This window comes from Dermacentor andersoni, chromosome 2 (assembly GCF_023375885.2).
Source record: "Dermacentor andersoni chromosome 2, qqDerAnde1_hic_scaffold, whole genome shotgun sequence".
Taxonomy (NCBI): domain Eukaryota; kingdom Metazoa; phylum Arthropoda; class Arachnida; order Ixodida; family Ixodidae; genus Dermacentor; species Dermacentor andersoni.
The window spans coordinates 192,804,923-192,832,170 of NC_092815.1; positions in this window are offsets into that span (position 1 = coordinate 192,804,923).

The following is a 27,248-nucleotide window of genomic DNA, read 5'->3' on the forward strand; positions in this document are numbered from 1 at the left end:
TCCTTCCCTCGTTTTCACGTGATCCACTCTGAAAAACCAGCTAAACAAGTGCGAACAATCTCCCCGTTCCTTGTATCTAAGTCTCTTACCGAAGTTTTTGGTCCAGAATATAAGGTGTCGAGGATGGCTAGCGGAGACCTCCTCCTGGAGCTCCGCGATCAGAAGCAATTTGAAAAACTGCCTCAGCTAGTATCATTTGGGGAGACCCAAGTAGTAGTAACCCCGCACCGCACGATGAATACCTCCCGCGGCGTTGTCTCGGACGATGATTTGCTGGAGCTCTCTGAGGCTGAGCTCTTGGAGGGCTTCAGCGAACAGAATGTCATAAATGTCAAAAGGATCAAGATAAGGCTAGACGGTAAAGAAATTCCGACCAAACACCTAATACTCACCTTCAATTCAAGTGTCCTGCCCGAGTCAATCGAGGCCGGGTACATCAAGCTTCGTGTACGCCCGTATGTGCCAAATCCCTTGAGATGTTTCAAATGCCAACGTTTTGGCCACAGCTCGCAGAGCTGCCGAGGCCGCCAAACATGCGCCAAATGCAGTGCCCTTGAACACGCCACTGAAGCTTGTGCAAACACTCTCCACTGTGTAAACTGTGATGGGGAGCACGCCGCGTACTCGCGGTCGTGCCCATCGTGGAAAAAGGAAAAGGAAATTGTAACAATAAAAGTAAAGGAAAATATAAGTTTCAAGGAGGCACGTAGGCGGGTATCGTACCTGCCCAGGAAAACCTTTGCCGATGTGGCGCGTCAGGGGGCAGCGTCACAACGGCCTCCGGCGGCTGTCCGACCCACAGTCAGTGAGTCGCCAGTCACGCCATCTGCCCCCACGGTGGTTGCAGCTAGCGCTGCTCCGCCAACAGAGCAGACGGAGCCATCGACCCCGAAGGTGGGCGCAGCCGAGGCTGCCGCAACCTCCGAGGCCCCCTCCAGCGCTGGCAACGGCCAGCGCAGCCAAATCCCTCAGGGAGCCCCATCGACCTCCGGGCTGGTGGGCGCAGGGGTCTTGCCCTCCAAGGCGGGACTCCCTCTGAAAACCTCTCGCTCGCAAGAGCGCTTGTCCGGCGTCTCACACGAGGCAATGGACACTACACCTGTCCCCAAGGCGCACCAAACGCCTAAGGAGCGTCGAGAATCGCTCGAACGCTTCAAAAAGAACAAAACACCTATTACAGGGCCTCGAAAGGGCTCTGTAATATAAGGCATACACTCCGTTTCCGTTAACACAGCACCAATTTACCTTAAACATGGATACACAAATCATTCAATGGAACATCAGAGGTCTCCTTAGAAACCTTGATGATTTGCAAGAACTCATCCACAAACATAATCCAAAAGTGCTGTGTTTACAGGAAACACACTTAAAATCTAAACACACAAACTTTCTCCGTACGTATGTTACGTTTCGCAAAGATCGCGATGATGCCGTCGCATCATCGGGTGGTGTTGCGATTCTTACTCATAGAAGTATTGCGTGTCAACCTCTACAGCTACAAACGCCCCTTGAAGCAGTGGCGGTTCGAGTCGTCCTACTAAACAAACTCATCACCATTTGCTCCCTTTACATACCCCCGCATTACCAACTGAACAAACATGAATTTCACTCCTTGATCGATCAATTGCCAGAACCTTATGCTCTTCTTGGCGATTTCAATGCGCACAGCTCCCTGTGGGGCGACTCTCGTATAGATGCGCGAGGTCGCCTTGTTGAGCAGTTCCTTTTTTCTTCTGGAGCGTGCCTTCTCAATAAGAAAGAACCCACATATTACTCTCTTGCAAACCGATCCTTTTCGTCAATAGATCTTAGTATAGTCTCCCCGTCTGTACTGCCTGAACTTGAATGGGAAGTTACCGACAACCCTTACGGTAGCGACCACTTCCCTATACTGCTGAGATCATATAAAGAAAACGAATATCCACCATACGCTCCTAGGTGGAAGATTGAGACAGCTGATTGGGAGAAATTTCGATCTCTAACTAGTATCTCATGGGCTGACCTGTCTTCGTTAGGAATTGACGCTGCAGTCGAGTTTTTTACAGCATTCATATTAGATGTCGCATTTAAATGCATATCAGAAGTAAAAGGCTTGGCCTGCAAACGACGTGTCCCATGGTGGAACGACGATTGTAGGATCGCTCGTAGAAAACAGAACAGGGCGTGGGGGTTGCTACGCGCTTCTCCCACTGCAGAGAATCTAGTCAACTTTAAAAAAAGTAAAATCCGAAGGCAGGCGAACCCGCCGACAGGCCAGACGAGAAAGCTGGCAGATGTTTCTATCGAGTATTAACTCGTTCAGGGATGAGGCGAAAGCCTGGAACAGGGTCAATAGGATAAGAGGGCGACAAGCACATGCACTCCCTTTGGTACACAGAAGGCGATACCCTACAAGATCAGGCGGGCTCACTTGGGGAGCACTTTGAGAGCGTGTCAAGTGCCAACCATTACTCGCAATCCTTTCTCAAATATAAACAAATAGAAGAATGTAAGCCACTCATGAGAAAATGTCAACAGAATGAACCATACAACTGTCCTTTTAGCATTGCCGAGTTGAGAGCTGCCTTGAGTGCATGCAAGAGCTCTGCACCGGGATCTGACAGGATCATGTATGAAATGATCAAAAACTTACATAAAGACACCCAAGTTACACTAGTCACACTTTTCAACACCATTAGGGCTGCGGGATACCTCCCGACTGCATGGAAAGAAGCTATAGTGATCCCGGTTTTGAAACAAGGCAAAGATCCTTCCTCAGTGGCAAGTTACCGCCCGATAGCCCTGACAAGTTGCCTTTGTAAGGTATTTGAAAAAATGATCAATCGCCGTCTCGTGCATCTCCTAGAGTCCAGGAAAATGCTTGACCCATTTCAGTGTGGTTTTCGGGAAGGGCGATCTACAACCGATCATCTTGTGCGCATCGAAGCGAGCATTCGCGATGCATTCGTGCACAAGCAATCTTTCTTATCTGTATTTCTGGATATGGAAAAAGCGTACGACACAACCTGGCGGTACGGAATCCTGCGCGATCTTTCCGCGCTAGGTATCCGCGGCAGTATGTTGAATATTATAGAGAGCTACCTAGAGAACCGTACATTTCGAGTGAAAATAGGTCCTGCACTGTCGCGTACATTCATACAGGAAACTGGGGTACCCCAGGGTGGCGTACTCAGCTGCACGCTCTTTGTCGTCAAAATGAACACGCTTCGTGCATCTTTACCACCAGCTATTTTCTACTCCGTCTACGTAGACGATATACAGATAGGATTCAAATCCTGCAATCTCACTGTCTGCGAGAGACAGGTACAGCATAGTTTGAACAAGGTGTCACAGTGGGCAGAGAAAAACGGATTTAAAATCAATCCTCAAAAGAGTTCTTGTGTGCTGTTCACAAGGAAGAGAGGCCTAGTTCCGGATCCTTGCTTACAAATGTGTGGACAACAGATACCAGTAAACAAAGAGCACAAATTTCTAGGTGTCATACTTGACTACAAACTCACTTTCGTCCCCCACATTAAACATCTTAAAGAAAAGTGTCTAAAAACAATGAACATAATCAAACTTCTATCCCAGACTACGTGGGGTAGTGACAGAAAGTGCTTAATGAACCTCTATAAAAGCCTCATTCGATCACGACTAGACTATGGTGCCGTGATGTATCACTCTGCCGCCCCAAGTGCGCTAAAAATGCTAGACCCTATTCACCATCTAGGTATCCGCTTAGCCACGGGCGCTTTTAGGACAAGTCCCATTGAAAGTCTGTATGTAGAATCAAATGAGTGGTCACTCCATTTTCAAAGAACATACATCAGCCAAAGTTATTTCCTAAAAGCCCACTCTAATCCCCAACATCCATGTTTTAATACCATCAACGATATGACATATGCTACGCTCTTTCATAATCGTCCTTCCGTAAGACAGCCTTTCTCGATGCGTGTGAGGGAGCTTAGTGATGAAATGCATGTCCCACTACTCGAGCTCCGCCTAATGCATCCAGCCAAGCTGCTACCTCCTTGGGATTGGCAGCTCATAGAATGCGATATATCTTTCGTGCAAGTCACAAAGCATGCTCCAGAGATTGAAATACAAATGCATTTCCGGGAACTCCAGTACAAGTACTCCTGCACGGAGTTCTACACAGATGCATCGAAGTCACGCGACGGGGTGTCCTACGCAGCCGTCGGTCCATCCTTCTCGGAAACCGATGTACTGCATCCGGAAATTAGTATCTTTACGGCTGAGGCCTACGCACTATTATCAGCTGTGAAGCATATCAGGAAATCAAAACTCCAGAAATCAGTCATATATACGGACTCCCTTAGTGTTGTGAAGGCCTTGATGTCATTCTCTAACCACAAAAATCCGGTAATTAATGAACTCTATTCCGTGCTGTGTAAAGCGTATATAGGTAACCAGCATGTCATCATATGCTGGGTGCCAGGTCACAGGGGCATCGAAGGTAATGATCTGGCGGACCAGATGGCCACGTCAGTTGCATCGCATTCTGCTAATCCCACCGCTGCAGTTCCCGTCACAGACCTGAAGCCCCTCTTACGGAGGAAACTACGGAACCACTGGCAGCGCCTATGGGACGCGGAAACAAATAATAAGCTCCACGTGATAAAGCCACAGTTAGGATTCTGGCCCTCTGTAACAAAATCACGCCGAACAGATGTCCTATTCTGTCGTCTCAGAATAGGACACACATTCGGCACCCATAATTTTCTACTCACCGGAAATGACCCTCCAACCTGCGGTAGATGCTTACCGTCCTCCACGTCCTCCTGGAGTGCCGGAAAGCCGAATCTGAAAGAAAGAAACATTTTCCCTTAGCATACCGGCAGCACATTCCCCTTCACCCATTAATGTTACTCGGCCCAGAACCGCTATTTGACGCCAATGCAGTCCTAAGTTATCTGAAAGATGCTGTATTGCATGTTGTTAGCCCCACATGTTCGTAGCGTCTCCTCTCTTCAGAGGATGGCGCTGTGATAGTTCTTTCGTATAGCACGTGCCTCTAGGCCCTTGTGTTTCAAGGGCTCCGGCGAGGCAACAGTGCTCCAGCTATTTTTACCATCTCATATATTTTCAATTCTATGTCATTCTTTTACGATGGATTTTAATGTTCATAGTATTTGTCATTAGTCATCGCCATAATTTTATATCACGTAGATTTTATGCACTTTACAGCAACTATTTTAGGCCACTTTACAGCCAAGTCACATCTCCATAATACATCGTCAACATCACCACTTGTCATGGCGCTCTTTGGCCACACCTGGCCCTTGCGCCATTAAACACCACATATCATCATCATCATTACTCGTTCTGCTGCAGTCCCTGCCACAGACATGAAGCCTTTCCTCAGAAACAAACTGCGAAGCCACTGGCAACGCTTGTGGGATGCAGAAACGAGTAATAAGCTTCACGTGATTAGGCCTAAGTTAGGTTTCTGGCACCCAACAACGAAAACACGAAGAACAGACGTCCTGTTCACTAGACTAAGAATAGTACACACGTTCGGCACTCATAACTTTCTCCTGACCAGTAACGAGCCTCCAACCTGTGGTAAATGCAGTGACAGGCTTTCCGTCCTCCACGTCTTCCTGGAGTGCCGGGAAGCCGAAAGAGACAGGAGGAAACATTTTCCTTTTGCAAACAGCCATCACGTCGCTCTGCATCCGGCCATGTTTCTTGGTGTAGAACCGATGTTTAAGACCAAAGCAGTCCTTGCTTACTTGAAAGATGTTGTGCTACACGTAACAAGCCCAATTATTCCGTAGTGCATCCTCTTTCCAGAGGATACATCTACGATAGTGTTCTTTTATAGCACGTGCCTTAGGTCCTTGGCTTTCAAGGGCTCTGATGAGGCAGAAGTGCTCGAAACATTTTTAGCATCTCGCGTATCTTATATATTGCATCATTCTTTCTCAATGCCTTTTAATGTTCATAGTACACGTCAATAGTCATTCCCATAATTTATTACTCGTACATTTTATGGAATTCGCATCAACTCTTTTAGGCCCCTTTACAGCCACGACATATTAAGATCATAGAACCCATCTGTCCACTGCGAACTCATAAAAATTAGCATGGCGCTCTTTGGCCACACCTGGCCCTTGCGCCATTAAACATCAAACATCATCATCTGGAGTGGAACGTGATTAAGAATCCCTACGGGAGCGATCATTTCCCCATTGTTATAAAATTAACAAAAGGGGATGAGTGCTCTCCACATGTCTCCCGGTGGAAAGTTGATTGTGCCCACGGGACACGATACAGGGAGCTGACACATTTGACTTGGAATGATATCTGCAATCTTTATATCGAAGATGCAGTGGTATATTTCACGGCGTTCATAGTTGATGCAGCGTCAATATGTATCCCCATAACAAATGGATCGTCCTGTAAGCGACGTGTTCCATGGTGGAACGATGACCTCAAAAAAGCGCGTAGAAATCAAAATAAAGCTAGGAACAACCTTCAAGACTCTCCAACTACGGAGAATTTGATCATTTTCAAGAATATAAAGTCTGAGGGTAGAAGAACGCGGCGCCGTGCCCAAAGGGAAAGCTGGCAAAGATATATTTCTAGCATTAACTCTTATACTGACGAACGAAAAGCCTGGAACAGAGTGAATAAAATCAAAGGTCGGCAAACTCATCCTCTACCATTAGTAAACACGCAAGGAAATACTCTTCAGGACCAAGCTGACTTACTAGGGGCACATTTTGAAAACATTTCTAGCTCATTGCATTATTCCGATGCATTCCTTAGATACCAGCAACAAGCTGAGAGACTGCCTCTGGACCTAAAAGGAAACAGCAATGAAAGCTACAACCGTCCTTTTAATATGGCAGAATTTCAGGCTGCACTACATAGTTGTAATAAATCAGCTCCTGGAACCGATTGAATAATTTACGAGATGATTTAACACCTACATCCCGAAGCACACAAAACACTCCTCTCACTTTTTAACGCCATATTCTCTGCCAGCTACATCCTGTCAGCCTGGAGGCAAGCAGTCATAATCCCTATTCTGAAAGAGGGCAAGGACCCATCTTTGGCCAGCAGCTATAGGCCTATAGCCCTAACAAGCTGCCTATGCAAGTGTTTTGAGAAAATTACTAACCATCGCCTGGTGCATTTTCTTGAAAGTAACAAGATACTAGCTCCCTTGCAGTGCGGCTTCAGGGAACATAGATCCACAACAGATCAACTTGTCCGTATCGAGACAAATATCCGGGATGCCTTTGTGCACAAACAGTTTTTCTTATCAGTATTTTTAGACATGGAGAAAGCATATGATACTACTTGGCGTTTCGGAATCCTTCGTGATCTAGCTGGAATGGGCATCCGAGGCAACTTGCTAAAGGTGATTCAAAGTTATCTGTGCAGCCGCACATTTCATGTTCGGATTGGTAACGTCCTGTCTCGTCTATTTACTCAGGAAACAGGTGTGCCACAAGATGGAGTGCTGAGCTGTACTTTATTCCTTGTAAAAATGAATTCGCTCCATACTATCATACCACGTACAATGTTTTATTCCGTATACGTGAATGATATCCAAATAGGTTACAAGTCATGTAATCTTAGTATCTGCGAGCGACAAGTGCAGCTTGGCCTGAATAAGTTGTCTAAGTGGGCAGAAGAGAACGGCTTTAAACTAAACCCTGAAAATGTACATGCATTCTCTTCTCCAATAAGAGAGGCGTAATACCGGAGCCCGTTATTGACCTTAATGGAGAACGGCTATCTGTGAGTCATGAAAATCAACTTCTCGGCCTCATTTTAGACTCCAGACTAAATTTTATCCCACACTTAAAATATTTGAAACTGAAGTGCTTGAGGACAATGAATCTACTGAAGCTCTTGTCCCGCACATCTTGGGGAAGTGACAGAAGATGCCTCTTGTGCTTGTACAAAAGTCTTATGCGGTCACGCCTTGATTACGGAGCCATTGTATATCTCTGCCACGCCTAGTGCTTTGAAGATGCTCGATTCCGTTCACCACTTGGGAATCCGTCTCGCTACTGGTGCCTTCAGGACAAGCCCCGTAGAAAGCCTGTATGCTGAATCTAATGAATGGTCCCTACATCTTCAAAGAACATATCTAAGTCTCTGACGCCCTCAAAGTGAAATCAGATTTCCATCATCCATGTCATTCAGTTATTCACGACCTGTCTACGGCTAGGCTTTTCCGTAACCGCCCAGGCACAAGACCTCCTCTGTCCCTTCAGTTGGAAGCATTGTCCGAAGAAACGGGCGCATTGATTTTAGAGAATGTCATAATGTCAACTACGCGGCTTCCACCGCCTTGGGAGTGGAAGACTATCGAATGTGATGTGTTGTTTGCAGAAATATCAAAACGAGCACCTGAGGCACACATACATACGCTCACATTTTCTTGAGCTTCAGGAGAAGTATTCTTGTGCTGAATTTTACACAGATGCCTCTAAGTCCCCTTCTGGTGTTGCTTACGCAGCACTAGGACCAGCATTTTTAATATCCGGTACATTAAACCTACATACATGCATTTTTACAGCGGCAGCGTATGCAATACTCTCTGCAGTAAAGCACATCAAGCAAACGAATCTGACTAGGGCTATTGTGTTCACAGACTCATTGAGTGTAGTCCGAGCCCTAATGAATGTACGTATACATAAAAACACTGTCTTTTATGAACTGTATACATTGCTATGCTAAAAAAATTAAATTATGGGGTTTTACGTGCCAAAACCACTTTCTGATTATGAGGCACGCCGTAGTGGGGGACTCCGGAAATTTCGACCACCTAGGGTTCTTTAACGTGCACCTAAAGCTAAGTACACGGGTGTTTTCGCATTTCGCCCCCATTGAAATGCTGCCGCCGTGGCCGGGATTTGATCCCGCGACCTCGTGCTCAGCAGCTCAACACCATAGCCACTGAGCAACCACGGCGGGTATTGCTATGCTCAGCTTATAGTGCGAAACAAATGAACATCCTATGCTGGGTACCTGGCCACTGTGGTATAAAAGGCAACGAAGCTGCTGACGAGAAAGCTACTTCAGTAGCTTTTAGTTACACGGACATAAACATACCCATCCCAGCCGCAGATATTAAAGCATACTTGCGTCACAAGCTGAAAATACACTGGCAGCAACAGTGGAATGCTCAGATATCAAATAAACTGCACTTGATAAAACTCGAATTAGGATATTGGGTATCGGAGAGAACATCACGATATCATGAAGTGCTCCTTTGCCGATTAAGAATAGGACACACTTACGGCACTCACTCTTACCTCTTGACTGGGGGGTATCCTCCGACCTGTAGTAAGTGCGGCCAAAATCTCACACTCCTGCACGTTCTTATTCAATGCCCTGCAATAAAAGCACAGAGAAAAAGGTATTTCATTTCCGCATATCCCGAATATATTCCTCTTCACCCGACATTTTTTCTTAGCAATGAACCACTTTTTTAAACGAAACTAGTCTTAGAGTTTTTAGCTGAAACAGACACTCTGGAAATCATTTGGCCAGGGAATTTTTAGCGCACGTATAACAGCCCCTGTACTCAAAGGTTTTCTCGAAGCTAAAATGTCAATGTTATGTTTTATTGCGTCATGCTTTTAACGAAACCCCAGTACCATAGCCCACAGCACTACTTAGTCAGTGTCATTATTTTAGCAACTATATATTTTACGCCATCCACAGCAACCGATTTTAGGCCTTTTTACAGCCACGTCACATATACCGTGAACAATTCATTATCTAATTCATTGTCTACACCATTTACAATGCACCGTTAACATCACCTTTGTCATGGTGCTGTTTGGCCATACCTGGCGCTTGCGCCATAAAACACCACACATCATCAAAGAGTAAAAATGAGTGCAAAAATGCTCGGATTGACGTCACATTTGTGAGAAAGGTTCCTGTAAACAAGGTAAATTAATGGCTTTGAAAAGAACATTCTTTAAATTTCGGTCTGGGTGGGAATCGGAGCTCGGGCTTCCGGGATGTGAGGCAAGCACGCTTCGCCGACGCCATAGCGACTCCACGGTTCTAGCTGACTAAAGGTGTGCCTAGTGCGTGCGTGATTGCACATGTCATGTCGCAGCCATCTGGGTAATTAAAGGCGTTTCACCAAAGGGACTATAATGCTTTTGCATTCCTAGACTTAAGCAGTCTTAAGTGTGTCCGCCGAAATTTTATCTCTTATTGCATTAGGAACAGTTCAGTATTCTTTATTAATGTTAAGAAATCATTTTCATGAGGAAGCTTACCTCCAGCTGTATATTCATCCACTTTCTCCAGCAGCTTTACCACAGGATTACCTGCTGGTCCATATTTAGCCTTTCTCCATTCTTGATGCCAAAAGCAAACGCTCTTCCTGTTAGGGTTTATGCTCCCATTGGCGAGAAGAAATGGGCCACCAGGCTTGGCGGAGAGAAGTTGTTCATGATGCTGGATTGCCTCTGCCGGAGTCATGCCCTCCTCAAAGTACTCGGAGAAGGCACTTCTTGCTTCGGGGCTTGCACGTAGTAGACGGAGGGCATCTGCGGACTGAGCGCTGTGGTCGCGCTTCTCTCTCAACTTGACCACAGCAGGCAATGGCACCGCCTTGCGCAAGAATTCTTTTTTTTTTGTGCCTTTGTTCACCTTTTTTAATTCTAATGTCAACTCTTGCCTGGCTGTCAGTATTGTGTCCTGCTGCAGTTTTTTGCGCTTACTGTGCTGGCAATGCCAGACCTTGTGGTAGACCATCCTACAGGTGAAATGTAATTACGCGTGTTAGTAATAAGCACAGATGTACTGGAAATATGAAAATGCTGTCCAGCACAAACCTTGTGCATGGTCACATTGAACCTGTGTAACATAAGTTTAGTACTGGAAGTGAATTCAATAGTATTTGCCTCATTTCTAAGAATGCAAAATGGTGGCAACAAGGTATAGCTTAGCGGTGTTTGCCATACGGTTTAGCTGGTACTGCACCGTATAATCTGTTCCTTTCGATTACAAAGGCACTAAACAAGTTCCAAAATAAGAAAGCATTCTTGACATGTATAAACTTATGCAGATCCCATGCACTGCGGGAATCGATGTAAGCGATGCTTTGATTGACGATAGCGGTGATGTTGACGGCTAAAGTTTAATTTCTTCAATGTTTAGGCTAACACAAGAGTGGTGAGTTGATGTTAAACGTTACCTTGTGTGCACCACTGCGGTTTGTCTGCGTAGTACACAGAACACACAAGGAGAGGTGTTTGCTTGAGGCATTGTTGTGCGCCAAATTTTATAGCCTCTGAGAAGCTTGAACTTGTCATTTCCTCACATGGCACATGGCATTGTGGCAGAAGCATTAAACTTGAATTGGATTATGGGTCTGTACGTGCCAAAACCACACTCGGATTATGAGGCGCGCCGTAGTGGCGGACTCTGGATTATTTTGATACTGTGACATTCTTTAACGTATCCCAAAATATAAGTGCACGTGCATTTTCTACTTCACCCTCGTCGAAATGCGGCTGCCGCGATTGGGATCAAATCCGTGACGTCTAGCAATGCCGTAGCCGCAAAGCTAATCCGGTGGGCGCAGAACTGTTCATTTGACAATCGACCACTTCCCTACCCTACCAGCAGAGGCCGATGGCCGATGATTGGACACATCCTGGATTACCATCGGCTTCCATTGTAATTGGCCAGCGCCCTGGCTGTGTGATTGAAAAGGGCATGGCCTCCATTTTAAATATGGGCAAGATGGCGGAAAAAGCGGCGAATGTGCTTTTTTTATACGAATGCATTTCCCTTAGTTGTTAGCCCATACCAAAGAATTCAAGGAAACAGGCTTGGCCGATATCTGCGATATGTTGCGCATATATTACCATGGAGGCCAAGCACTTTTCTGTAACATAGACATGGGTGCTGGCCAATGTCCTGGAATCTGCTTGGCCACCAAGCACAATCTGCGCTGCTGTAGTTTCCATGAGAATTTGTTGCGCAAAAACACGTAGAAATGTCAAAAAGGAGAGAAGAAAAATAAAGTGACAGACCGGCTGCACGTTTTGCGCTTCGATTTGTCATGCAGTTGTACTAACAAGCCCAAACAGCCACAGTTCTGTACGTTTCCGGTCATTAATTTAGTTCGCGCCGGTTGCTATACGGAATGCTTCATTTTTTAAATCCAAACGACCAAAACTGTACGTGCGCGCACACGTACAGCGCTACATTTGCGACGTTTGAATTTCGCACATTCCCCGCAGGGGCGTCTGCGTCAGCAGGCGTTTGGTGTGTTGCGACACCACGGACCCGAGCACACGAGGGTTGGACCCTCCCGCCTGTTGCCGTGCGCGGCTTAGCCGTGTCTGGGGAAAGGGGGATCCTGGAGGTTGAGCTGATGCCGGGTGTTTGGACCTTTAAGGCCCCCCGGTGGAGGCAACACACCTCTTTGGCCTCTGCTTCACATAGACGGCACCCCCGGACTGACCCACCCGGGGGAAATCGGTAGTTGCCTTTTCCTGTCTCTCTCTCCCTCCAGCTTTTGTCTTTCTCTCACTTTCCACCTTTCCTGTCTTCTCCTGGCTTCTTCTCACTTCCAATTTTCCAGGCAGCAAGGGTTAACCTTGTGTGAATAGCCAACCTAGGTTATTTCATATTTGGTTATAGTGGTAACGTACAGCTGGCGTTTGCAGGCCCTGTTTTTCAGGCCCTGCAGCGTCCCCTTGTAGGACTCCACGGTGGGTGGCTGGCGTTACTGCCGAAATCTCACATATATTTATGGATAGCTCCTTTCCTCCACTCCCTGATCGCCCTCAGAAAAGAGGGCGCACCGATGAAGTTTTTCAGTTTTTCGGACGCCAAGTCCACAACTTCCCACGTTTCCACGTAGTTCACTCGGAAAAACCCGGTAAACCAGTGCGCACTATTTCACCTTTCCTTGTATCAAAAACTCTGACTGATGTTTTTGGAGCCGGTTATAAGGCGACCAGAATGGCAAGCGGTGATCTCCTCCTGGAGCTCCGCGATAAGAAACAATACGAGAAACTGCCTAAGCTTCTGTCATTTGGGGATAACCAACTAACAGTAACCCCGCACCGTACTATGAACACCACCCGCGGTGTTGTGTCAGACGATGACTTGCTGGAGCTCACTGAGGCTGAACTCTTGGAGGGCTTCAGTGAACAGAATGTAATCAATGTGAAAAGAATTAAGATGAGGCGAGATGGCAAAGAAATCCCAACCAAGCACTTAATAATCACCTTCGGATCAAGTGTCCTGCCCGAGTCAATCGAGGCAGGGTACATCAAGCTCCGTGTTAGGCCGTATGTGCCCAATCCGCTCAGATGTTTCAAATGCCAACGTTTCGGCCACAGTTCGCAGAGCTGCCGAGGCCGTCAAACTTGTGCGAAGTGCAGTGCCCACGAACATACCTCTGAAGCTTGCGAGAACACTCTCCATTGTGTAAACTGTGAAGGTGAGCACGCCGCATACTCGCGGTCGTGCCCATCCTGGAAAAAAGAAAAAGAAATTGTAACAGTTAAAGTAAAGGAAAATATAAGTTTCAAGGAGGCACGCAGGCGGGTATCCTACCTGCCCAAGAAAACCTTTGCCGATGTGGCGCGTCAGGGGGCAGCGTCACAACGGCCTCCGGCGGCTGTCCGACCCACAGGCAGTGAGTCGGCAGTTACGCCATCTGCCCCCGCGGCGGTTGCAGCTAGCGCTGCTCCGTCGACCCAGAACGAGGAACCATCGGCCCCGAAGGTGGCCGCCGCCGAGGCTGTCCCAACCTCCCCGGCCCCTTCCAGCGCTGGCAACAGCCGGCGCAGCCAGATCCCTCAGGGAGCCCCATCGACCTCCGGGCTGGTGGGCGCAGGGGTCTTGCCCTCCAAGGCGGGACTCTCTCGGGAAACATCTCGCTCGCAAGAGCACGTGTCCGGCGCCTCACAAGAGGCAATGGACACTACACCCATCCTCAAGGCGCACCAAGCGCCTAAGGAGCGGCGAGGCTCCCTCGAACGCTCCAGAAAGAACAAAACCCCTATTACAGGGCCTCGAAAGGGCTCTGTAATCTAAGGCATCCCATCCGTTTCCGTAAACACAGCACCAATTTTATTTTAAATATGGATACCCAAATCATTCAATGGAACATCAGAGGTCTCCTTAAAAACCTTGATGATTTACAAGAACTCATCCACCAACACAATCCAAAAGTGCTGTGTTTACAGGAAACACACTTAAAACCAAAACACACAAACTTTCTACGACCATATGTCACGTTTCGGAAAGATCGCGATGATGCTATCGCATCATCGGGCGGTGTTGCCATTTCTATCCATAAGAGCATTGCATGTCAACTTTTACAGCTACAAACGCCTCTCGAAGTAGTGGCGGTTCGAGCTGTACTCCTAAACAAACTCATCACCATTAGTTCTCTTTACATACCCCCACATTACAAATTAACGAAACATGAATTCCAATCCTTTATTGATCAATTGCCAGAACCTTACGTTGTACTTGGCGATTTCAATGCGCACAGCTCCCTGTGTGGCGACTCTCGTATAGATGCGCGAGGTCGACTTGTTGAACAGTTCCTTTTTTCCTCTGATGCGTGCCTTCTGAATAAGAAGAAACCCACATATTACTGTCTTGCAAACAATACATTTTCTTCAATTGATCTGAGCATAGTTTCTCCGTCCATACTGCCTGAACTAGAATGGGAAGTTACGAATGATCCTTACGGAAGCGACCACTTCCCCGTACTACTAAGAACACTTAAAGAAAACGAATATCCACCACAGGCTCCTAGGTGGAAGATTGACACAGCAGAGTGGGATAAATTCCGAACCATAACTAGCATATCATGGGATGACATGTCCTCGTTAGGAATTGATGCTGCCGTGGAATATCTTACAGCCTTCATAATAGATGCCGCAACTAAATGTATATCACAAGTAAATGGCTTGGCATGCAAACGGCGTGTCCCGTGGTGGAACGAGGACTGTAGGATCGCTCGTAAGAAACAGAACAAAGCGTGGGGGTTGCTACGCGCCTCTCCTACTGCGGAAAATCTTTTTAACTATAAGAAATTGAAATCGCAAGGCAGGCGAACACGCCGACAGGCTAGAAGAGAGAGTTGGCAGAACTTTTTATCCGGTATCAATTCGTATACAGGTGAGTCCAAAGTTTGGAACAGGGTTAATAGGATAAAAGGGCGACAAACATATTCCCTTCCTTTGGTAAACACACAAGGTCAAACACTGAAAGATCAGGCAAACTCGCTTGGGGAACACTTTGAGGGCGTGTCGAGTTCAAACCATTATTCGCAATCCTTTTTGAAATACAAACAAATAGAAGAATGTAAGCCAATAATACGAAAATCCAGACAGAATGAACCCTATAACCGGCCTTTCAATATTGCTGAGTTGACAGCTGCCTTGAACACATGCAAAAGCACTGCACCGGGACCTGATAGAGTCATGTATGACATGATCATAAATTTACATACTGACACCAAACTTACACTACTCACACTTTTCAACGCTATTTGGGCTACGGGATACCTTCCATCCACATGGAAAGAAGCGATTGTGGTTCCTGTTCTTAAACAGGGCAAGGACCCTTCCATGGCGGCAAGTTACCGTCCGATAGCCCTTACAAACTGTATTTGTAAGCTTTTTGAAAAAATGGTTAACCGCAGACTTGTACATTTCCTTGAACTCAGCAATATGCTCGATCCCTTTCAGTGTGGCTTTAGACAAGGGCGGTCCACAACCGATCACCTTGTGCGCATTGAGGGAAACATTCGCGACGCCTTTCTACATAAACAATATTTCCTATCCGTATTCCTCGACATGGAGAAGGCGTACGACACTGCGTGGCGTTATGGAATCTTGAGAGACTTGTCGGGAATTGGCATCCGTGGCAATATGCTCGTCCTAATAGAAAGCTATTTGTCCAACCGTACATTCCGCGTGAAAGTCGGCAATGTATTGTCGCGACCTTTTATACAGGAAACTGGTGTACCCCAAGGAGGTGTACTTAGCTGCACGCTCTTCATCTTAAAAATTAACACGCTTCGTGCTTCATTACCGCCAGCCATTTTTTATTCTGTTTACGTAGACGACATACAGATAGGTTTCAAATCCTGCAACCTTACAGTATGCGAGAGGCAAGTACAACAGGGCTTGAACAAAGTGTCCAAATGGGCAGATGAAAACGGATTTAAAGTGAACCCCAACAAAAGTTCTTGTGTGCTTTTCACTAGAAAGAGAGGGCTCATTGCAGAACCCAGTATCGAAATGTATGGTCAGCGAATCCCTGTGAACAAAGAACACAAGTTCTTGGGCATCATACTTGATTCTAAATTAACTTTTATTCCACACATAAAGAATCTCAAGGTCAAATGCTTAAAAACAATGAACTTACTGAAAGTGTTATCCCACACAACATGGGGCAGCGACAGGAAATGTTTAATGAATTTATACAAGAGTCTCATTAGATCTCGGCTGGACTACGGTGCCGTGATCTACCATTCTGCAGCCCCGAGCGCGCTAAAGATGCTAGACCCAGTCCACCATCTGGGTATCCGTTTAGCCACAGGAGCTTTCAGAACGAGTCCCGTACAAAGTTTATATGCAGAATCGAATGAGTGGTCACTTCATATCCAGAGAACATACATCAGCCAAACATATTTTTTGAAAGTCCACTCTAATCCTGAACATCCCTGTTTTAACACCATTAATGACATGACATATACTACACTGTTTCGTAATCGTCCTTCCGTAAGACAGCCTTTCTCGATGCGTGTGAGGGAGCTTAGTGCAGGAATGCATGTCCCACTACTTGAGCTCCGCCTAATGCATCCAGCCAAGCTGCTACCTCCTTGGGAGTGGCAGCTGATACAATGTGATATATCCTTCATGCAAGTTACAAAACACGCTCCAGAGATTGAAATCCAAATGCATTTCCGGGAACTCCAGCACAAATACTCCTGCACGGAGTTCTACACAGACGCATCAAAGTCACACGACGGGGTGTCCTATGCAGCCGTCGGTCCATCCTTCTCGGTATTCGACGTACTGCATCCGGAAACTAGTATCTTTACGGCTGAGGCTTACGCACTGCTGACGGTCGCAAAGCATATAAATAAATCAAAACTCCAGAAATCAGTTATATATACGGACTCCCTTAGTGTTGTGAAGGCCTTGATGTCATTCTCTAACCACAAAAATCCGGTAATAATGAACTCTATTCCGTTCTGTGTAAAGCGTATATAGGTAACCAGCATGTCATCATATGCTGGGTGCCAGGTCACAGGGGCATCGAAGGTAATGATCTGGCGGACCAGATGGCCACGTCAGTTACATCGCATTCTGCTAATCCCACCGCTGCAGTTCCTGTCACCGACCTGAAGCCCTTCTTACGTCGGAAACTACGGAACCACTGGCAGCGCCTATGGGACGCGGAAACAAATAATAAGCTCCACGTGATAAAGCCACAGTTAGGATTCTGGCCCTCTGTAACAAAATCCCGCCGAACAGATGTCCTATTCTGTCGTCTCAGAATAGGACACACATTCGGCACTCATAATTTTCTGCTCACCGGAAATGACCCTCCAACCTGCGGTAGATGCGAGGAGAGGCTTACCGTCCTCCACGTCCTCCTGGAGTGTCGGAAAGCCGAATCTGAAAGAAAGAAACATTTTCCCTTAGCATACCGGCAGCACATTCCCCTTCACCCATTAATGTTACTCGGCCCAGAACCGCTATTTGACACCAATGCAGTCCTAAGTTATCTGAAAGATGTTGTATTGCATGTTGTTAGCCCCACATGTTCGTAGCGTCTCCTCTCTTCAGAGGATGGCGCTGTGATAGTTCTTTTGTATAGCACGTGCCTCTAGGCCCTTGTGTTTCAAGGGCTCCGGCGAGGCAACAGTGCTCCAGCTACTTTTACCATCTCATATATTTTCAATTTTATGTCATTCTTTTACGATGGATTTTAATGTTCATAGTATTCGTCATTAGTCATCGCCATAATTTTATATCACGTAGATTTTATGCACTTTACAGCAACTATTTTTAGGCCACTTTACAGCCAAGTCACATCTCCATAATACATCGCCAACATCACCACTTGTCATGGCGCTCTTTGGCCACACCTGGCCCTTGCGCCATTAAACACCACATATCATCATCAATTTCGCACATTCTCCCGCGCTACGTACGTGCCGGCCGGTGCACTGCCATACTGCGTTAAAAAAAATTGTTCGTCAAAGGAGGCAATCAGAAAAATTTTACACAACCAAAAACTGCAGCGAACGTTAAGCTATAACACTATTTTACACAAGTCGTCAATAAATGTAGAGTTCATATTGAGTTTAGCGTGTATTTGTATGTGTGTATTCGTATGTATGCCCCGCAGGGGCGTCTGCAAGCAGGCGTTTGGTGTGTTGCGACACCACGTACCCGAGCACACGAGGGTTGGCCCCTCCCGCGTGTAGTCGTGCGCGGCTGAGCCGTGTCTGGGGAAAGGGGGATCCTGGAGGTTGAGCCGATGCTGGGTGTTTGGACCTTTAAGGCCCCCCGGCGGAGGCAACACACCTCTTCAACCTCGGCTTCACATAGATGGCACCTCCAGACTGACCCACCTGGAGGAAACCGGCAGTCGCCTTTTCCTGTCCTCCTCTCCATTCTTCGTCTTTCTCTCCCACTTTTCCATCTTTCCTGTCTTCTCTTCACTTCCTATTACTTCTGCATTTCCTGGCGGCAAGGGTTAACCTTGTGCATTATGCCCAACCTCGGGTATAGGTATTTGGTTATAGTGGGGATGTACTGGTGGCGTGCGCAGAACTAAATACTTCCTGTCCTGTGTCGTCCGCTGGTTGGGCTCCATGGTGGGCGGCGGCCATCCCTGCCGAATATATTATTATTACTAATGGAATCAAATTTCCCTCCACTCCCTGATTGCTCCTTCAAGAGGGGGCGCACCGAAGGTTCCTTCAACTTCTTCATGAGTCACAAAGAAACATTCCCAAAATACCATGTTATTCACAGTCAACATGAAAGCAAGACAGTCCGAACAATATCTCCTTTTGTAGTGGCAAAATCATTGGTAAACTCCATCGGCCCAGGTTACAAGGTAACTAAAATGGGAAGCGGTGATCTTCTTCTTGAACTTCGTGACAAGACACAGTACAGTAAATTGTCAAAACTAATTGCTTTTGGGGACATTCCAGTTTCAGCAGGCACACATAGATCTTTGAACACGGTCCGCGGTGTCGTCTCTGAAGATGACCTGCTCGATCTTAGTGAAAGTGAGCTACTTGAGGGATGGCAAGATCAAAATGTAGTAAAGGTCCAGAGAATAACGATTAGGCGTGATGGCAAGGAAATCCCCACAAAACACATAATCTTAACTTTTGGAACTAGCAACTTACCAGACTCAATAGAAACAGGATACTGCAAACTCCGTGTAAGGCCATACATTCCTAACCCACGCCGATGCTTCAAGTGTCAGCGGTTCGGGCACGGTTCACAAAGCTGCCGAGGGCGCACTACTTGGGCAAAATGTGCATCAAACGAGCACTCATCTGACACTTGCACTTCCACGACCCATTGTGCTAACTGTGACGGGGATCACCCAGCCTACCCCGCAGGGGCGTCTGCGCAAGCAGGCGTTTGGTGTGTTGCGACACCACGTACCCGAGCACACGAGGGTCGGACCCTCCCGCGTGTAGCCGTGCGCGGCTTAGCCGTGTGCGGGGAAAAGGGGATCCTGGGGGTTGAGCCAATGCCGGGTGTTTGGACCTTTACGGCCCCTCGGCGGCGGCAACACACCCCTTTGGCCTCGGCTTCACGTAGACGGCACCCCCGGACTGACCCACCCGGGGGAAATCGGCAGTCGCTTTTTCCTGTCCTCCTCTCCAATCTTCGTCTTTCTCTCTCCTCCTTTCACATCTTTCCTGTCTTCTCATCACTTCTCCTCACTTCCTAGTTTCCCGGCGGCAAGGGTTAACCTTGTGTAGCTAGCCAGCCTTGGTTATGCTGTATTTGGTTATAGCAGCGATGTACGGCTGGCGTTGGCAGGGTTTCCCTTGCAGGAACTTCTGTCACGTCCCCTTGTAGGGCTCCATGGTGGGTGGCCGGCATCGCGGCCGAAAAACCAACATTACTTATGGAACATGCTTTCCCTAAACTACCTGATCGCCCTCAGAAACGAGGGCGCACCGAAGAAGTATTTCAGTTTTTTGGACGCCAAGTCCACAATTTTCCTCGTTTTCATGTGATCCACACAGAAAAACCAGCGAAACAAGTCCGAACGATCTCCCCGTTCCTGGTATCTAAGACCCTTACCGAAGTTTTTGGCCCAGGTTATAAGGCGTCGAGGATGGCCAGCGGTGACCTCCTCTTGGAGCTCCGCGATCAGAAACAATTTGAGAAACTGCCTAAACTAGTATCATTTGGAGAGACCCAAGTAGTAGTAACCCCGCACCGCACGATGAATACCAGCCGAGGCGTTGTCTCGGACGATGATTTGCTGGAGCTCACTGAGGCTGAACTCTTGGAGGGCTTCAGCGAACAAAATGTCATAAATGTCAAAAGAATCAAGATTAGGCGAGATGGAAAAGAAATCCAAACAAAACACCTGATACTCACTTTTAGCTCAAGTGTCCTCCCCGAGTCCATCGAGGCCGGTTACATCAAACTTCGTGTTAGGCCGTACGTGCCCAATCCTCTCAGATGTTTTAAGTGCCAAAGGTTCGGCCACAGTTCACAGAACTGTCGAGGCCGGCTGACATGTGCCAAGTGTAGTGACACTGAACATTCCTCTGAAACATGCCAGAAGACTCCACACTGTGTCAACTGTGATGGCGAGCACGCCGCATACTCGCGCGCCTGCCCGTCCTGGAAAAGAGAAAAAGAGATTGTGACAATCAAAGTCAAAGAAAACATATCTTTCAAGGAGGCACGTAGGCGGGTGTCATACCTGTCTAAGAGTAGCTTTGCCGATGTGGCGCGTAAGGGGGCAGCGCCACAACGGCCTCCAGCGGCTGTCCGACCCACAGGCAGTGAGTGGGCAGTTACGCCATCTGCCCCCGCGGCGGTTGCAGCTAGCGCTGCTCCGTCTACCCAGCAGACGGGGCCATCGACCCCGAAGGTGGACGCAGCCGAGGCTGCCCCAGCCTCCGAGGCCCCTTCCAGCGCTGGCAACGGCCAGCGCAGCCAAATCCCTCTGGGAGCCCCATCGACCTCCGGGCTGGTGGGCGCAGGGGTCTTGCCCTCCAAGGCGGGACTCCCTCTGAAAACTTCCCGCTCGCAAGAGCACGTGTCCGGCGCCTCACAAGAGGCAATGGACACCACACCTATCCTCAAGGCGCACCAGGCGCCTAAGGAGCGTCGAGAATCGCTCGAACGCTTCAAAAAGAACAAAACACCTATTACAGGGCCTCGAAAGGGCTCTGTAATCTAAGGCATCTTTCCGTTTCCGTAGACACAGCACTAATTTACATTAAATATGGATACACAAATCATACAATGGAACGTCAGAGGTCTCCTTAGAAACCTTGATGACGTACAAGAACTCATACACAAACACAATCCAAAAGTGCTGTGTTTACAGGAAACACACCTAAAATCAAAACACACAAACTTTCTCCGACAGTATATAACTTTTTTCTCCCGCAGGGGCGTCTGCGGAAGCAGGCGTTTGGTGTGTTGCGACACCACGGACCCGAGCACACGAGGGTTGGACCCTCCCGCGTGTAGCCGTGTCTGGGGAAAAGGGGATCCTGGTGGTTGAGCCGATGCTGGGTGTTTGGACCATTAAGGCCCCCCGGCGGAGGCAACACACCTCTTCGGCCTCAGCTTCACATAGACGGCACCTCCAGGCTGACCCACCTGGGGGAAATCGGCAGTCGCCTTTTCCTGTCTCTCTCTTCGCACATCTTCGTCTTTCCCTCTCCCTTTTAGTCTTTCCTGTCTTCTTTTTCTTCTGATAACTTCCAACATTCCTGGCGGCGAGGGTTAACCTGGTGTGGTATGACCTACCTTGGTTGTAACATATGTGGTTATAGCGACGACGTACAGTTGGCATGGCAGGGCTTGTTTCACCACATACCCAGCCTTGTCCCCCTTGTTGGGCTCGGTGGTGGGTGACTGACATCGTCGCTGAATACTAAACATATTTCATGGGAACTTCCAACCCTTTTCCAACCGATCGTCCCTCTAAAAGGGGGCGCACCGATGCTACATTTCAGTTTTCTCTCAAACCCACTCAAACTTTCCCGAAATTTCACGTTGTACACAGTGAAAAACCTGACAAGAAGGCAAGAACGATTTCACCATTATTGTGGCGAAGTATCTCACAGAGACCATTGGAGGCGGCTATAAAATCACCAAGCTGGCCAGTGGCGACTTGTTACTCGAATTGAAAGACAAAGCACAACACGACAAGCTAACGAACCTTGTACAACTTAGAGACATCCCCGTCAGTGTAACAGCACACCGAACCATGAATACGGCCAAAGGCGTAATTTCTGACATTGACTTGATGGATTTGACCGAAGAAGAACTCCTGGAAGGATGGAAGGATGAAAATGTAATAAACGTACAAAGAATAAAGATCAGACGGGACAATAAGGAGCTGCCAACTAAACACCTCATAGTTACCTTTGGCTCTAGCACGTTACCAGAGACAATAGAAACTGGATACATCAAAATCAGAGTACGACCGTATATCCCCAACCCGCGACGCTGTTTTAAATGCCAGAGGTTTGGCCACGCTTCCCAGAGCTGCCGAGGGCGGCTAACATGTGCAAAATGCGGCATCAATGATCACTCCGCAGATGACTGTAAGGCTGAGCCCCATTGTAGCAATTGTAACGGTGGCCACCCTGCATATTCTCGATCATGCGTGGTCTGGAAAAAAGAAAAAGAAATAATTACGATAAAGGTAAAAGAAAACATAACTTTCAGAGAAGCACGACAACGCATTGCACCAACATTTGCACAGAGCACATCTTTCGCCGAAGTGGTACGTCGGGGGGCAGTACCACAACGGCACTTGGCGGACGCCAGCGCGACGCATAGCGAGCGTGTGGCAACGCCACCCGCCCCCACGGTGGGAGCAGCGAAGGCTGCCCTACCTCTCCCGAATTTGACCCCAGCGGAGGCCCCTGCTAGTGCTGGCACCAGTCAGCACAGCTCAGAGGTCAACACAAGCCCATCAACCACCAGCACGGTGGGCTCCAAGGCCTTGTCTTCCGAGACAAGGCATCCACGGAAAACACAGCGCTCACAAGAGCACGTGTCCAGTGCCTCTCAAGAGGCCATGGACACAACACCCAGTCAGAAGGCGCAGCTGACGCCTAAGGAGCGGCGCGATTTTCACGACCGCTCCAGGAAAGACAAAATTCCAATTACAGGACCCCAAAAGGGCTCTGTAACCTAAACGATGTACATTCTCTTCGACACATAGCACAACATTTATTTTAATATGGATACACTAATTATTCAGTGGAATATCAGAGGCCTGCTTTGCAACCTCCATGATATCCAAGAAATCCTTAATGAACTAACTCCAAAAGTGCTGTGTGTCCAAGAGACTCACTTGGAATCTAAACATAAACACTTCCTTCGTCACTATGTTATTTTTCGGAAGGATCGCGATGATGCTCTCGCATCATCAGGCGGTGTAGCCATCATAGCAGACAAATCTATAGCCTGTCAACACTTACAGCTACAAACGCCCCTTGAGGCAGTGGCCATTCGAGCTGTACTTTTAAGTAAACTGATAACCATCTGTTCACTGTATATACCGCCGCATTTTCAGCTTCACAAACAAGAATTCCAAACATTAATAGATCAGCTGCCTGAGCCATATCTTGTGCTTGGAGATTTAAATGCGCACAGCAACCTATGGGGCGACTCGCGCTGTGACGCGAGAGGCCGCTTGATTGAACAGTTCCTTTTTTCTTCAGGTGCATGTCTTTTGAATGAGAAGGAGCCCACGTATTATAACATAGCAAACAAAACATACTCCTCAATAGATCTTAGCATTGCATCTCCTACCCTTCTACCTTACTTTAAATGGAAAGTTATTAAAAACCCATACGGGAGTGATCATTTCCCTGTAGTTCTAAGCACACCAATGGCTAATGAATGCCTTCCACAATTACCTCGCTGGAGAACTGACTCAGCTGACTGGGAAAAATTCAAAAAGCTTGCTTCTTTATCCTGGGACGACATGTGTGCTCTAAGCATAGAAGCTGCGGTTAAATATTTTACGGTTTTTCTCCTTGACGCCTCCTCCAAATGTATCCGTGTAACAAGTGGATTGTCCACAAAACGCCGTCTTCCGTGGTATAACGATGACTGTCGAATAGCGCGTAAGAAACAGAACAAGGCATGGGCTTTACTTCGGGATTCTCCGACGGCAGAAAATCTTGTCAATTTCAAACAGGTCAAATCCCAGGGTCGGAGAACGCGGCGACAAGCTAGAAGAGAAAGTTGGAGAAAGTATATATCGGGCATTAACTCATACACTGATGAAACAAAGGTTTGGAGTAGAGTGAAGAGAATAAACGGTCGACAGCCTTACTCGCTGCCTCTGGTAAATACTCAAGGCGACAGCATGGAAGATCAGGCGAACTTTCTTGGCGCACATTTCGAACATATTTCCAGCTCGTCGCACTACTCTGTAACATTCCAAAGATACAAAAGGCAAATAGAAAGACAACCATTAGAACGGAAAAGCACAAAATGCGAGGCATACATAGACCTTTTTCCATGGCGGAACTTCAGGCAGCACTAAATAGCTGCAACAAATCTGCCCCAGGTTCTGACCGCATCCTATATGAAATGCTAAAACACCTGCCGTCTGAATCACAAAAAACCCTTCTTTGTCTCTACAATTCTATATGGTCTTCCGGCCACATTCCCTCTGCTTGGAAAGAGGCCATCATAATTCCTATTTTGAAACAGGGTAAGGACCCTTCTGTGGCAAATAGTTATAGGCCTATAGCATTGACGAGCTGCTTATGCAAACTTTTTGAAAAGATGGTAAACAGTCGCCTGGTCCACTATCTAGAAATAAACAAGAAATTAGACCCATATCAATGTGGTTTCAGAGAAGGCAGATCGACGACAGATCAGCTGGTGCGCATGGAAACGTACATCAGGGATGCATTTGTTCACAAACAGCTTGTATTATCAGTATTTCTTGACTTGGAGAAGGCGTATGATACTACGTGGCGATTCGGGATCCTTCGTGATCTTTCTGCAATGGGTATTCGCGGCAACTTGCTGAGAATAACTGAAAGCTATCTCTCTGACAGGACATTTCGTGTTAGAGTTGGCAACGTGCAATCTCGACAATTCGTACAGGAGACAGGTGTGCCGCAAGGTGGAGTACTGAGCTGTACGCTGTTTATCGTTAAAATGAACTCCCTACACACCATATTACCTCGCACGCTCTTCTACTCAGTCTATGTGGACGATGTTCAGATAGGGTTCAGGTCGTGTAACCTTAGCATTTGCGAGAGACAGCTACAGCTTGGCTTGAATAGATTCTCAAAGTGGGCGGATGAGAATGGTTTTAGATTGAACCCTCAAAAAAGCACATGTGTCCTGTTCTCAAACAAGAGAGGTGTACTTCCAGAACCAGATATTAACCTTAAGGGAGAAAGACTAACTGTCAGCCTTGAATACAAATTCTTAGGTGTTATCCTCGACAGAAAACTCAACTTCATTCCACACCTAAAATATCTTAAAGAAAAGTGCCTGAAGACCATGAACCTCCTCAAGCTGCTCTCTAGAACAACTTGGGGCAGTGACAGGAAGTGTCTGCTTAGCCTGTATAAGAGTCTCGTACAATCACGCCTCGACTACGGAGCCGTGGTGTACCACTCCGCAACAGAGACTGCGCTAAAGATTCTTGACCCAGTCCACAACCTCGGTATACGACTGGCAACAGGCGCCTTTAGAACGAGCCCTGTTGAAAGTCTTTATGTTGAGTCCAACGAATGGTCCTTACATCAACGTAGAACATTCCTAAGTTTATCATACTACACTAAGGTAAAATCAGACACCGAACATCCATGCCATTCCATCGTTAGCGACCTCTCCGCTGCCAGACTTTACCGTAACCGCCCACTTATTAGAACTCCTTTGAGCCTGCGCTTGGAAGCAATGGCAGAAAAAACAGACACACACTTCCCAGAAAATATTCTAATGCCTCCCACTCGCCTTCCACCGCCTTGGGAATGGCAGACCATGGAGTGCGATATCTCTTTTGTTGCAATAACGAAACATGCACCTGAGGCACACATACTATCACACTTCCTCGAACTCCAAGCGAAGTACTGCTGCGCCGAGTTTTACACAGATGCTTCCAAGTCATCTGCTGGTGTCGCATATGCAGCTCTTGGGCCAGTTTTTTCCACCTCCGGTACTCTAATTCCTAACACAAGTATTTTTACGGCTGAAGCGTACGCAATACTCTCAGCTGTAAAGCACATCAGACAAACAAATCTGAATAAGGCCATCATTTTCACAGATTCGTTAAGCGTAATAAGGGCCTTAATGAGTTTTCGAAAACATAAGAACCCTGTTTTTAATGAACTGTACGCACAACTATGCCTAGCACTCATGTACAACCGAAACATCGTCCTATGTTGGGTACCTGGCCATAGGGGCATAAAAGGCAATGTAGCTGCTGACGAAAGTGCAACGTCAGTCGTCTTTAATGAAACGGATGTGGATAGACCCATAGCAGCAACAGAACTTAAGCCCTTCTTACGCCACAAACTGAGGAAGTACTGGCAAGATCAATGGGATAATGCAATATTGAATAAGCTCCACGTTATCAAACCAAAATTAGGGAACTGGATAACTGAAAGAATAGCAAGACATAAGGAAGTACTTCTGTGTAGATTAAGAATAGGACATACGTACGCCACTCACTCCTACCTTTTGACGGGATGCGAACCTCCGACATGTACCAAATGTGGCAACAGGCTTACAGTTATTCATGTTCTGATCCAATGCACTGAAATAGAGGCAGAAAGGAAAAAGTACTTCCCCTCCGCTTATCTGCAACACATACCATTACACCCAGCATTCTTTCTCAGCAATGAACCCCTTTTTACTTTTCAATCACTATTAAACTTTTTAACTGAAACTGACACCTTAAGCGTAATTTGGCCAGGCTACTTGTAGCACGGCCTCCACCTGTAGGTCGTAGCTGCAATGAAACCATTTTCTAGAGCA